This window comes from Rousettus aegyptiacus, unplaced genomic scaffold, assembly GCF_014176215.1.
Source record: "Rousettus aegyptiacus isolate mRouAeg1 unplaced genomic scaffold, mRouAeg1.p scaffold_m13_p_4, whole genome shotgun sequence".
Lineage (NCBI taxonomy): Eukaryota > Metazoa > Chordata > Mammalia > Chiroptera > Pteropodidae > Rousettus > Rousettus aegyptiacus.
The window spans coordinates 109,207,317-109,220,625 of record NW_023416307.1 but is presented as its reverse complement, the minus strand read 5'-3'; the positions used below and the strand labels follow the sequence as shown (position 1 = coordinate 109,220,625).

The 13,309-nt window shown below is 35.0% G+C and overlaps 1 protein-coding gene and 1 pseudogene across 2 annotated transcripts in view; one reads left to right on the top strand and one right to left on the bottom strand.

The window, feature by feature from the left end:
* Positions 1–13,309, bottom strand: part of FHIT (fragile histidine triad diadenosine triphosphatase) — a 1,278,128-nt gene that overhangs the window by 1,032,702 nt on the left and 232,117 nt on the right. The gene's annotated exons all lie outside the window — the stretch shown is intronic.
* Positions 9,322–9,440, top strand: LOC118601974 (annotated as a pseudogene).

The window sequence follows — 13,309 nt, the reverse complement described above, 5'->3', positions numbered from 1 at the left end:
AGCTCAGAAAGAGTAAGTGCCTCACCCCAGAGAGGAATTTGAGAGCTGGTGTCCAAGTTTTCCTCCATTTGCCCTTTTGGATCCTTTCTCTGCCCTGCTAGAGGCCTTTTCTCTGCAGGCCTCTGCAGACTCAGCTTCTATGCCCTCTGACTTCTGTTGGACTAAGACAAGGGTAGGCAGCAACAGAATTCAGATATTTTATTCCCCACCTCCTCCCCCACCACCCCTACTACACTGCTGTGAGTTTTGAAAAGTGTCCACGACCTCTACCTATGGCTCCACTTCCTATAGGAAGCACATCGTCCCTAGGTAAGTAAGCTCTCACTGGATTCTGGTAACTCTGCTTTCTCTTTTTGCCCCTTCAGACTTTGCACAGATGCTTCACCATTTTTTTCAGTTCCCTTAACTCAACCCACACCTCTGTTAACAGTTCCTTCATTAAACTTTCCTCCAATCTCTGGGTTTGAGTATGTCATCTATTTTCTGCTAGAGAAAAGAGGGTAGCCCCTAGCAGTTGTTACATCTCTCTCTCTAGCTTCTCCCTCTATCACCCCTCCAAAATCAGCCACTTCACCCTTCAATGTAGCCAATCTCACCACCTGATATTTCACCAGAAACCCTTCGCCCCACTTCCACACACAAACACACACAAGCAGAGCCGGGCCAAACAAGGCGACCATTCCTCCTACTAGGTTCTCTCACTCCCCACACCCATACATTTTGCTTCAACAATGAAAATATTTATTATTATCTTCAGGCTTATCTCCCCTTCTATTCTGCTATCTTCATTACTACCTACAGGTATCCTTTAAGGCTGCCCTATGACAAAAAAAAAGTCTTCCTAATTGTCCCTATCTTAGAATCATCACTCCTTTATTTTGTTTCTTCATTATTTATTATTATTCCCTTATTTATGAATTCATTCAAGAATATTCACTGAGAGTCTACTGTATACCAGGCAGTCACTTTAGGTGCTGGGAATATTGTACTAAGTGTGATTCAGATGGCCCATGTTCTACTTATTTTCTCTTCTTTTTCAACTTACATATTGAATACAAGGCATTTCCAGAAGTCAAATACCAAATCTTCTACAAATCTTTGGGCAGTGCCAGACATAGTATGGATGCTAAATAGTTGAAGGATAAAATAAAGTCATTTGAAGTATTTTCAGGACCACTCTAAAAGCTACCAGGCCTAAGACTTTTTCAATAATTTGCTGAGCAAATCTAGAACACTGCTGCTCATTAAAATGAGAAATAAGAACAATGATGTTAGCTGGTGTTGCTAAAGATGGGGTGAAATAAGCATTCTCATAAACTGCTGGAGTAAGTGTGAAATAGTGCCATTTTTCTGTATGGCAATTTGCTTAAACATCAATAGCATGTTTGTGGCTGAGCTAACTGCCTTCCAGAAATAAATCCTAGGAGCATAATTAAGGAAAAGCCCAAAGGTATAGTTACAAGTATATTCATGGATAATATGTAATTTGTTAAAAATGGTAATAACCTAAATGTTCAACAACAAGGGATTGGATTAATCAATAAAGACATACTATATAATGAAATATTGCAAATGATTAAAGATAATGCCATATCATATATTTCATGACATGAATACATTCATGATATATTACTAACAGAAAAAAGAGAACAAAAAGTTGTATGTAGAATAACCCAGTTTTTCTTCTTAAAATGCTTTAGTGTATGCAAAGAAAAAGGTATAAAACAGCACTGTCCAATGGAAATACAATACAAGGCACATATGCAATTTTAATGTATCTAGTAGTCACATTAAAAAGTAAAAAGAAATAGGCAAAATATACTTAATATTTTAATTAACCAAAAATACACAAAATAGTTTAAGTTCTTTTTTTCTACACTAAGCCTTTGAAATCTGGTGTGTAGTTTACACACATAGTACATAGTCAATTCAGTCTTGGCACATTTTAAATGTTCACAAGCCACATGTGCCCAGTGGCTACCATATTAGATGGCTCCAGTAAAACCTAAAAGTGTGGACAGTGGCCAGGACATGGAAGCAACAGAAGTGTCCTACAATAGATGATTGGCTAAAGAAGCTGTGGTACATATATACAATGGAATACTATTCAGCCATAAGAAGAGATGAAATACTGCCATTTGTGACATGAATGGACCTCGAGACAACCACGCTAAGCAAAATAAGCCAGACAGAAAAAGTAGAAAATCACATGATATCATTTATATGTAGGATATAAGCCTAAAAGCAACAAATAAACAGGACAAAGAAACAGAGACTCATGGACATGGACTATAGACTAGTGGTTACCAGAGAGTAGAGGATGGGAGGAGGAGGCAGGTAAACAGAGGAAAGAGGGTCAAATATGTGGTGACAGAAAGAAATCTAACTATGGAAGGTGAACACTCAGTGTAGATACATATATGCATTACTGTTAAAGTATGCAGATGAAACTCACTGGATTTTGTTAACCAATATCGCCATATTTAAAATTTAAAAATAAATAATTTTTTAGAAAAGCAAGTGTGGAGACTAGGAACTTGTATGACAATTTTTACTTTCTTCTTTTTTTCTCCTTTTTTTGCAATTGCCGTTTATAATTTTACCATTAATATATACTACTTCTATAATGTGAAAAGTAAAGTTGTTTTCAAATATTTCAAAGAGAGGTTTTTATTTTGTTTTGTTTTTTATGTCTCTGTGATACTTTTTGGCTATCGTCTCTGTAGTTCACGCACAGGCTACATGATTCCCAGAACTAGAAAAATGCCCTCCTTTCTTCACCTCCCTTTAAATATATTTTGAATAGCTACTTAGTTTCAGCCTCAAGCTCGTAAGTGAGGATCCAATTTGCTGTTCTTCAGAGTTATTGCTAAGCTAGCCCCCGCTTTCCAGTGGTACAACCTGAAATCTATCAGGACTCCAGGCCACTGTTTTAGCAGCTCTCCTGGGCTTGTGGAAGGCCATGGAATGGAACCAGAAACTACTTAATTTGAGGTTAATTAAATAGTGACGACAAGCCTTAATCCTCAACTTGTCATCAGATTGTAAACAATGATTGCAGCTGCAGCAATCTGCAATAAACCTATCGAGGAAAATCTTGACCAGAATGTAATGAGTATATTTGTTACCCAGACAAAGCTGAGAGGCGAGATCGAAGAAACCCAGGCCCTTGCAATACCAGGAGAAACGGAGACCCGAAAGAGAAATTAAAGGAGGTGAATGTGTCGAACCTGAATCTATAGGAGGACAAGTATAATAGTTACAGTATGTTAGGTACCTACTATGGGTCAGACACTTCACATGTTATTTATTTAATAATTCTCACGATGATCTATAAGGCGAATATGATTATTTTCTCTGTTTCAAAGAAGAAAATGCTAAATCTCAAAGGAGTATTCTACCTTGCTGAAGGCCATGCAAAATATGAGCTGAACCCAGATTTGAAAACACACTAACCCCCTAATGTAAGCTCTAAACATCAGGCTGCTCTGCATCAAGCTTTCAGGTGATGGTGAGGAAGTGACAGAGGTGAAAGTGACAGAGGAAGATGGACGTAAAAAGAGGGAAAAAAAATCCCTCAGATGATCTATCCAGGAAGTTAGAGATGGTCTAGTAAAAAAATCTGCAAAGTGGGCAAACATTTCGATACTGCTATTCTAAGTGAACTCTATGACATTGAGAGCACTTTCTCATTCTTTAAGAACTAGCATAGGATCCATTTGTACCTCTCCTGTGGAGCCTTCCCCAAACCTCCCAGTGAGACTGGCACTTTTTTTTATATTAACAAAGTGGAGTGCATTGAGAGGGAGATGACTTTGATGTGAGGGTCTAGACACCATGTCGTATATGAAGAAAATTAAAAGAAGTTGAGAATCTTAACCTGAGGATGAGAAAAAATGGAGTAGGGAAAAAATCAAGACAGTCATTGTCAAATAGTTAATGGATTAATATGTAAGTTTTTAATCCATGTATTTTTCCTTAAAGTCTTTTTAGAACAAGACAAAACATTCATTCAGTCATTTCCTAATGCTATGATAGTGCCAGTGGAATAATAGTGAATAAAACCAGACACAATTCTGCTGTCAGGGTGCATACATATAATGGGGACAACAGAGTCATAATAAAAGATCACATAAATGAATGGAAAATTAAGATAAGTGGTTAAAATAATGGGTGAGATTTTGTGATTTTGTCCAAGACACAAAACTAGAACCATTAAAGAGAACACAGACAGTTATAAGCATCAGTTCATTATTTGGAAGAAATTTCAAACAATCCACAATCTCCAGAAATGACCCCACAAATAAGCACACGTAACTCCAGGTATTGAATGGGATGTGCCTAGGCCGAGGCCCAGAACACAAGGGTGCAGCCCCTGAATGATGTATCCGGTCTTTTCCAGCTCTAAACAAAATATTTTCTCAGACGGCAATTAGAATTTGCTAGACTGAAATTCCAGGAAACGGGATATTTGTGCAGAGACTAATAATTTTCTGTGTATAGAGGAGTTAAGCAAAACTGAGTCTCCTAAACTGTTCCATAAGTGTACCACAACCCTGATACACTTCTGTTTTACTCACCGCTCTGAAAACTTCATGGGGACAGGGGTTGATAGTCCTGTTCATCACTGAATTATCTGTGCATGGCACATAGCACATGTTAAATATTTGTTAAAAGAACAAATGAATATGATATTAAACTGTGCAAATATGTATATAAGTGTAGATCAATTTAAAAAAAAAAAACCTTTCTTCTACTGTTAACGAACCTTATAATTGAAATTTCTTAAATAATTAATGAACATGAAAGTCAGTCAATCACTTGCCTCCTGATGAATAGCTAGGGTCTCTTGTCCAAACAGCCACTTAGTTCCATTAAAAATTAATAATGTTCTACAGAATAAATATACACTATACATAGTACATCAAGGGTTCCACTTTTAATAAGCAATTAAGAAATGCAGAAAGACTAGGAATCTATTAACTAAGTGAGAACTGCATGAACTTGCCCTCCAAATCATAATTCATGTATTAACCATTACTCTTCTAAATTTTTAAATTATTTAGCCAGGAAAAAAAAGTGGTTCTGAAAACAGAATAAATAACATTAATAGGTTGTCATATTTTGGTTAACATTTACAAGCCAACGCAATGTGTTTTGTTAAAGATTTGAGATATGCTATTCCTTCTGTGAAATGAAGAATACATTAGAGAAGATCAATACAAAATTGAGGTACTGTATGTAAAATGTTAAGGGTCTATTCATTGAAAAATTATGAACCATGCTATAGAGAACTGAGCTAGGTCATAGCTAAATTAAATTATTGATCTACATTCATTTTTCCCCTTTCTGTGTGACAATCTCCTGATTTTTTATAATGTACATTATTGCCTCTACAGTAAATGAATCCCCTTATTCTAGGCTCAGCATGTCTGCTGACTGATAATTTTCTAAAACTAATTGTCATTTTGGTAGCATTCAGATTAATAAATTTAGCTCCCCTCACATAAACATCTAAATGTTTAACATAAAATTTACAAGCTTTCATAGCATGAATTCAAAAAAAAAGAGGGTAATTTTCATTTTTTCCAATGCAAAGAAAAATGGAGTGTTATTTTTCTTAACATCAATTCACTACTTTATGAGTCTTGATACATTTCATTGATGAGGCCAAAATGTATTCACTTGACTTAAAAAAAATGAGTTAACTGTATTGCTAAGCAAAGTGATGCAGTCGACACTATGTGAATTGAAGTCTTTTAAATTTACAGACCTCAATCTTCTTCAAGATGCATAATCTCAAATTCTGCAAGCCGTTTTATCAATCACTTTGGGGATTTATTTTTTAAATACAAAGAACTCTCATGCCCAATCAGCCTCCAAAGTGACAGAAGAATGTGTCTTGAATTAGGATTGTCTTTCATCTACTAAAAATGGAAAATAGGTAAATATTTTGTAAGAAATGTAAATTCCACAGACCCACATTAATTCATGAAAAAGGAAGCTGACATAAGTGTTCTTGGTAGAAATGATCTTTGATTTGGGACTGTATTTAGCCTGTAACTTTTGCCTACTGGGAAAATATTTTCTCTATAACGAAGTAGTATCAGACACTGAGGCCTCTTCATTTCCTCTAATGGAGATACAATCATTCTGACTTGTGTTACAAATGAAGCAGAAATTATTCCTAATGTGGTTTGAACATTTGTATCAAAATACAGTAAAATGCAGTTTTAGAATCTGATGAGAAAAACATATGAGCTCACAAAATGTCTGCCTCCCTCGGGTGAAGAAATGGTCCACTGATTTTTCTTCACGCTGTCACTGGGAGAAGCTCCAGGCATTAAGGGGCATGTCCCACAGTCTCACACAAATGCCAATCCCTGTCGCTGGGATAGGGGGATTCCAGCCTCACAGTAAGCCTGAGAGACTCTATTTCTCTACAGGTCAGCTCCAAAGCAGAGCGCCTTTTGCACAGAAATCAATGTCATCCAACAAAAACTCCACGAGAAAGTTAAATACCAGCATCAAAAATGTCTCCTGTGTACCAGTCTCTTCCCACTGTGTTTCTGCCAGATGACAAGAAGCAATGAGGAAAACAGAACGAGTACGGCTTAAAAGAGAAAAATCAAAGAATTGCAGAACTTAAGAGTTAGAAAGGGGCAAATTCTCAAACAGGAAAAGAATCAGGCATCATCCTACTGTGCAGAGATGTAGAATGCTGTCTGGGGAAGGACAGCAGGCTCCCTACACAGAGGCCTAACTAAAGGTCACCAATACCTCAGGAAGTTCCTTCACCAATGTGTTGGTATTCTGGGCCCGTGTTCTCAACACAGTACGGAATCCATTTCTCAGGAGGTGAACTTTATTAAACAAGCTCACAAGGCCAACACATAAAACCAGAATGTCAAAGTAGAAGTCTATGATTTGCAATATAACTGTCACAAAGATGTCAGAATGACCAGTACATTCTCTTCCTGGAGATGTACTCCATACAAAGCCAAATCCTAATCAGACAGCAATTTGATTTTAAGGAATCTGAACAAGAGAAGTTCATTTGACAAAACGATGTTAAACAGTATGGGGATTGGTGGGGGGTGGGGAAGGGACAGAGCCCCTACTGGGAGAGAATACCCAGTGTGCAAGGGCTGCAGCTCTCTGGATCCACTCCCATAACGGGAATGGTCTTGCCAATAGAAAAGCAATGCTCCACGTTCCTCACAGGAAGCCCATCTCCCCCAAATGGCTACATGTGCCTGCCTTCATTTGCATTTCCACTGCCGAGTAACCACAATTTATAAAGTAAAGTCTTTCATTTGTTATAAAAACAAAAAACAAAAACAAAAAAATCTGCATTATTTTTCTCATTGCAGAATTAAAATATGTTCATTGTAAGAAATGAACACATGAAAAAGAGTAGAAAAAGAGTTATTTTCTTTATTTTTCCCAGAAAATTACAAGTGGACAATCTTTCAGTCTCTATGTATACATCTTAGCTTGACCTATAAAATTTCCACTTTGCAGATAAATAGTTGATTATCAGTAATTCCACATGTGCCAGCCGACCTAATACACAAACACACATTATATCAAAGTAGGATCACACTTTAATTCTGTTTTGTTGCCTTTCTTTTAATTAACCAAGGCTCATAGCAGCTTTCCATGTCATGAAGTGATACCATAACGGATATTCTTGTACACACTTCTTTGCCAAAGCTTCTGATTATTTTCCTTAGGGAACATTCCTAAATATAGAATTGCTGGGTCAAAAAGAATATACACACCTATTCATTTATATATTGCCTAAGGCTGCTTTCACCCAATAACAGCAGAGTTGAATAGTTGAAACAAAGACCTACCAAAAGCCTACAATATTTAGTCTCTGATCCTCTATGGAAAAAGATTGCCAACCTAGAGTCTATGGTTAGCTAGAGATAAAACATTCGCAATAGTATGCCATCCACAACAGAATATTCCGCAGTAGGACACAGACTCTGCTTTATAAAATTCACCATGACTACAAGCAGATCTCTATCATTTCAAATACTGTCTACACTTTAGTATTTCTTAAATCAGCCCAAAGGTTCTATGTGATACACTTGTCATTAGAATAGTATTAACGAATACCATTAGAGAAATGTAGCTCCAATAATTTTAGCTATAGAAATTATTATAATCTAAGATATTAATGGGAACCAAATCAAACAAAATGAGATGTTGCAAATTCCTGTCTTGTATAATATCCTACAATAAACATAAATATACATGTTCTTAAACATTTAATATGAAAATTGATTATTAAATAAAAAGACTAAAAAAGATTTCATTTCTTGGGCCTTTGATTTAAAACAGCAAAGTATTTTAGATTGGATTCCCTTTACTCAGAAACTTGGCTAAGAAAAAAACACATTGTACTTTTTATTGAAGAAGAATCATGCAGGCCACATCTGAAATTTTACAAATTCCTTGTTAATTAGATTTTAATCTACATGACTATACCATATGCTAGAAAACCATCCAAATACAAACCCTATGAGATAGTTTTACTGCCATTACTTTAAGAGTCATTTAAAAGATTTTCTATGGGATAAAGATTGAGTAATTTATCAAGGTTTTATGCTCCTTTAATCTGCTCCATCTTCCCATTGTAAAATAAATATTGGTTTTAAAATAAATGGTTCTGCCCAGGTTTTGATGAGGAAAACTGCCCTGTAAATCACAAGCTCACTTGTGTCAAACTCCCATGTGTCAAAGTCCCATGTTAAGTCTAGCCCATTCTAACAAAAAATAAGTCAATCTTATAGAGCGAAACCTAAAAAAGACAATTAATGAAGTATATTAACAATGATGCAATGTAACTAATTTGAGCTATGAGCTTCTCCCCTCCGTTTTTTAATTCCCAAAATAACCCCTAGTTGGTGCCAAACTCACCCTTCAATTAAACTCTTAAAATGTATTCTCTACCATAGTTTTTATTATATTCTCTCCAACTCCAATATACAAGTTATGTAACTGACAATAAATACAAGCAAATCTGAGGGTTATGCGATAACATAGTTATCAATCACTTTTTTCATACTCAGAGGGCCAGATCAATTTAACATTAACTTTCTTTGACTATTGAACAGAGTTTTGAGAAATCAACGATATATGTATTTTCCTGTAGTAAGCATAGTGGCTAAACCATTTTGGAAGAATAAATGGCTTAAAGCAGTGCTTTGGAAACTATCTGTGATGGAACAGTAGACAACTACATTTTTATCTCCAATGTGTGTGAGTTGATGATACATTTACAAAATACAATAAAAAAATTAACTTGGAGTCTATAGCCATCCCACTCTGAACAAGCCCAATCCTGTCTGATCTCAGAAGCTAAGCAGGGTTGAGTCTGGTTAGTACTTGGATGGGAGACCACCTAGGAAGACTAGATGCTGTAGGTGTAAAAAACAAAAAGTAAGAGATTATAAGATGAAAAGGTCCTAGCAATCTGTGAGGTCAACCAAGGGTTACCTCACCTTAAAAAATAAAATAAAATAAAATAAACTTGGATATTCTGTCAACGCCAAATTGCTATAAAGTTTCTAAATAAAAATTGTCTAATAGAAATATATTATGGGCATATGTTGAATTTTAAACTTTCTAGTAGCCACATACTTTAAAAAGAAACAATATTTGGGCAATATCATTTCAACATGTACTCAATATAAAAATATTATTGAGGTATCTTACATTCTTTTTTAATACGGTCTTTGAAATCTGGCATGTACTTTAAACTTACAGCATATTTTAATTCAGACTGGCCACATTTCAAATACTCAATAGGCACCTGTAGCTAGTGGCTACTGTGTTGGACAGTGCAGTTCTAAACCCTTACTCTCAATTTTGGCAACTTTCTCTCCACATTTGAGTAATACTGTCTAAACCTCTGCTCCCTTCAGAACCGTATTTTTAAGTTTCTCTTCCATAATTTTCTGCCTGATGTTTTATAATTAAGGGATCCACTCCAGATCAGGCCAACACTTAAGTAAATTAGCAACCTCACAATTGTGGCTAACCGTATATTTCCTTTCAGGAAGGGAATCCCCATTTACAAGGGATGAATGCAAAAGCCCCCTCTGTTCTCCCTTTCCTGGAAATAATCAGTATTCTGAATGCAGTCGGTTTATTTACTCTCCATCCATGTTTTTACACTTTGTCTACAGATTACATTTCTAAGCATTTACATAATGCTATTAATGAGGTAAAATACGTTTGCACCTTACAGAGATGTGTGAATTTAATGTATTTGACTTATACAAATTGTTACCTTATTCCAACGGCAATTGCGGAAACTGAATCTCATATCTTTCTACTCTCCATTCTATGATCTATGTCTTTGGACCCCATACCACCTCCTAGCCTGGAAAATTCCTACTCACCATTTCGATCATGGCTTTAATGTCACTTCAGGAAACCTTTGCTAATCTGCCCTTTTTCCTAATAAGATTAGGTTCCCTGTTAAATGTTCTAACCTTTCCTGTACTGCACTTACCACAATTGTAAATATCTATTTTTGTAATGAGTTGTTTAATATCTATCTCCCTCACAAAAATATAAGCTAACACCAGCACAACCTCAATGTACATAAGTATTTGTTGTACGAATGATTAATTTTCTATTCCAGGAAAGCAGACTCCCACTCAACTCAGCTAGACATCATATTTCATAGTCTCTTGTAACATGAGCTTAGAATGTATATATCATAAGCATATTGGGCAATCTTATTTATTAGAATGTATATATTCAAGTATACTACCATAAAGTAATTCATAGTATATTTTTGACCTTTTATTCTATAGTATAATTATATTTCATCCCCATTTCATTTCTAACACGATTTGTGTCCTATCCCCCTCTCCTGACCGTGTGTCATTGATTAATTTTGCAGATTTTTATGTGTTTAGTCTTTCAAAAAATCATCTTTTACTCTGTTGATCTTCTCTACTATTCCTATATATTTCATTTCATTTATTTTCATAATATTTTGTATTATCTCTTCCCTTTATTTTTATTTACTCTGTTCTTCTATTTAAACCTTTTCAGTTGAATGCTTAATTCACTAAAAATCAGTCTTCCTTCATTTCTAATATATGCATTTGTGAATCTATAAATACCCTTCTGTGTACCTTTTTAATTGCATCCCACAAGATTTAAAATAAAGTAATCATTTCTATCGTCACTTCTTTTTGACTCAAGAATTATTCAGAAGTATGATCCTGAGTTTCCAAATGCATGAATTTTTATGTCTATTGGTTTTGGGTCTCCTAATTCTTTTTCTCAGTGGTAGGGCTTTCTATGTATATATATCTTCTGTTAATGGAGTTCAAAGTTCTATATATGTCCATTTGATCAAGCTAATCAGTTATGTTATTTAAATCTTCTTTATCCTTTCTAATTTTTTTAGTTTACTTGATTTATCAGTGTTTGAGAGAGATGTTTTAAAACTCCTTGATTATGATTACCCATGTTCTCAATACCTCAAGGTGATTCTTTCGATTTTTACTTCATATATTTCTAAATTATTCTACTAGGTAATGTAAGTTCAAGTTTAACATATCTGCCTGGTGAATTGTTATTGATCATGAAATAATAAAACTGCATTTACAATACTTTTTAAAGCACATTTTGTCTGATATTAATATAGTGTCATCAGCTTTCTTTTGAAAGGTATTTGCATAGTATATTATATCAATTTCCATCCATTTTTTTTTAATCTTCCCATGGCATCATCCTCAATAAGTGTGTTCCTTGTAAACACTTTGTAAAGAGACTATAGCTGTCTTCCCTTCTCCGTCCAACTTAAGAATCTTTGTCTGTTGACAGATAAAATGAACCATTTTTATATTTAATATGATTGCTTGTATATTTAGCCTATTTCAACCATCATATTTATCTATAATTTCCCAAAAGTCATGAATCATCTAAATCTACCGATACTGCACAACACAGCAAGCATTGCTGTATCTAGCTTAGACTCATAATCTAACTATTCTCAATAAGTCCTTTAAACACATTAACAAACTATATTATTCTAAAGATATAAAGTAATAAATCCTTAAACAAAAGACATACACACACAAAAAAAAAATCCCATTTGGGGTGGCTAATCCATGACTCTATTTCTTTATCTATAACATGGACCTAAAAGAAGCCATTTGTCATCTACCTCTGTTGTTTCTGTTCTCCCTTCTCCCCATTATTTCTTTATTCATTTCTACTTGATGCAGCTCTCATTCTGCCTCTTCCTTTCATACATATCTCCTTCCCTGTCCCAGACTCTCATCGTATTTTGCCTAGACAATTGCATTAATATTTTTTCTCTTCCTGATTTCATTTCACTACTTTCTACACTAATCCAACTTCTAGTTCAATGAGAGCCTAGAAATTTAAACTTTACTCAGCAGGTCACTGTCTCTCAAACTAAAATCCAAAGACATATAGTCTCATAGCTCCAAACAGTCTGTGAGAATTTTTTTTTTTAATTTGTGGCTTTATCCAATTAACAGTCTAGAGAATCTAAATGACAACCTGATAATTGAGCTGTGCTTTCCAATAGCAGTGCCTGAGTTTGTCTTTCTTCTCCCCATCAACTTTGTTCTGTTCACAGTGTAACTGGCACCAAACAATCACCTAAAGTGACAGCTTTTAACTTTTAATGTGTCAGCAAACACATCTGGCTGTTAGGTTGGCATGTCTTAGTGCTAAAATTGTCCCACATCTGCCATTATGCTCTTTAGCGATGATGATTTGCAATTGAAAGATACTGTCATCTAATAAAGCTTTAATTTATTAAGATATTTAATTAATGGAGACTTTGATATGACATCATAAAAACTCATAGTGTGGCAGAGTAATGGTCTATTTTAATTGCTATGGGCTAATGAGAAAAGAACAAAGGCAAAATTAATATGTAGATTATGTGTTTATATCATATGAAAGCCAAATGATATTATGGGACAATGTACAAAAAAAGGTTTCCCAATCTTTCAAATAGAGAACAATGGTGGGAGAACTGAGTTATCATATGGCTCAGGGTGGTAAAGGCATGCCAAATTAAAAGAGCCTTTGCTATGGTAGTCGGTATACTTTATTTATTCATTACTCATTTATCAAAAATGTGCTAAATGCTTAATCAATAAGTCGTAAGTATTAAACACATTTCTAGGCACTAGGGATATGACAGCAAACAGGACAGGCAAAATCCTAACCTTCATGGAAGTTATGGTCAGGCAATAAACATATGAACACAAATTTATAATGCGATGTCAGG